This window comes from Carlito syrichta, unplaced genomic scaffold, assembly GCF_000164805.1.
Source record: "Carlito syrichta isolate Samal-C Ts95f unplaced genomic scaffold, Tarsius_syrichta-2.0.1 Scaffold315650, whole genome shotgun sequence".
Taxonomy (NCBI): Eukaryota; Metazoa; Chordata; class Mammalia; order Primates; family Tarsiidae; genus Carlito; species Carlito syrichta.
In genome coordinates this window covers 587,281-588,450 of record NW_007259746.1, presented here as the reverse complement: position 1 = coordinate 588,450, position 1,170 = coordinate 587,281, and positions in this window count along the sequence as shown.

Here is a 1,170-nt window from a genome sequence, read left to right as displayed (position 1 = left end):
CTATAGTCCGCACAAGAGCATATAGTCCACACAAGAGGGGCAGACTATAGTCCGCCCCTCCAACGGTCTGAGGGACAGTGAACTGGCCCCGTTTTAAAAGTTTGAGGACCTCTGCCTGATACTGTCAAGGTTTTATGTGACCAGCTAGCATTCCATGGGTATCCATAACAACAGTAAAACCAGACACAATAAGCAAGTGCCCTTAAGTCCTGAACAAGTGTCCCTACGTGTCCAACGCCAGAAGACACGCCGCTAGGGGATGGCTCTGTATCTTCGCAGTGTGGCTGGTGGGCCCTCCCAGCAGGAAGCTTTGTTCCACTGCAGTAGAAATTGTCCTCCTCTGATAACGGAGAAAACAGCGAGCCGGACTCGGTGGCTCAGCCTGTCATCCCAAGCCTTTGGGAGGCTGAGGTGAGTGGACTGCCTGAGCCTGCGGGTTCGAGATCCGCCTGGGCAGCGAGACCTCATCTCTACAATAAATCAAAAAATCAGCTGGGCGTGGTAGCGCGCGCCTGTAGTTCCGGCTACTCGGAAGGCTGAGGCGGAGAGGATCGCCGGAGCCCAGCAGGCCGAGGCTGCGGTGGCCGGGAGCGGGCACTGCACTCCAGTCTGGGCGACAGAGTGAGACTCCAACTCAAAAAAAAAAGAAAAGAAAGAAAACAGCAAGGGTGTATAAGATCTGGAAGCTGCCTCCTCTAGCTGTTCCGACCTGAACCTAGCTAATCTGGTGCAAGTTAAGCTCTGTCACCAGAAGGGTCCCATCGCAGCGGGACCTGTCGGGCCTTTGTTTTCTGCTCTTCCACAAGGTAAGTCCTCTTCTCTGGGGTCCCGGGAGGAACTGTCGTGCCCTGAGACGGATAAATGAGGTACAGAACTAGCTACACATATGCGGGTCTCAGTGAGGGCAACACGCGGTGTGCGAGTTAACACGTGGAAAGTCGACCTTTCCAACACATGTATAATTACCCTGAGGACCTGCCTGCTGGTCACACACCTTACTTAGACTCGCCAGGAGAACGAAACAGGAGAAACTCCAAGGGGGACACGAGAGAAGGGCCTCTTCCGCGCGGCCAGGCAGACACCCGACTCCTCGTCTCTCTTGCCCAAAGCCACGACCTCCAGGCTCCAAAGTCGTGCGCCGCGGTCTCGTCTTGGAAGCTGACCGGCCAC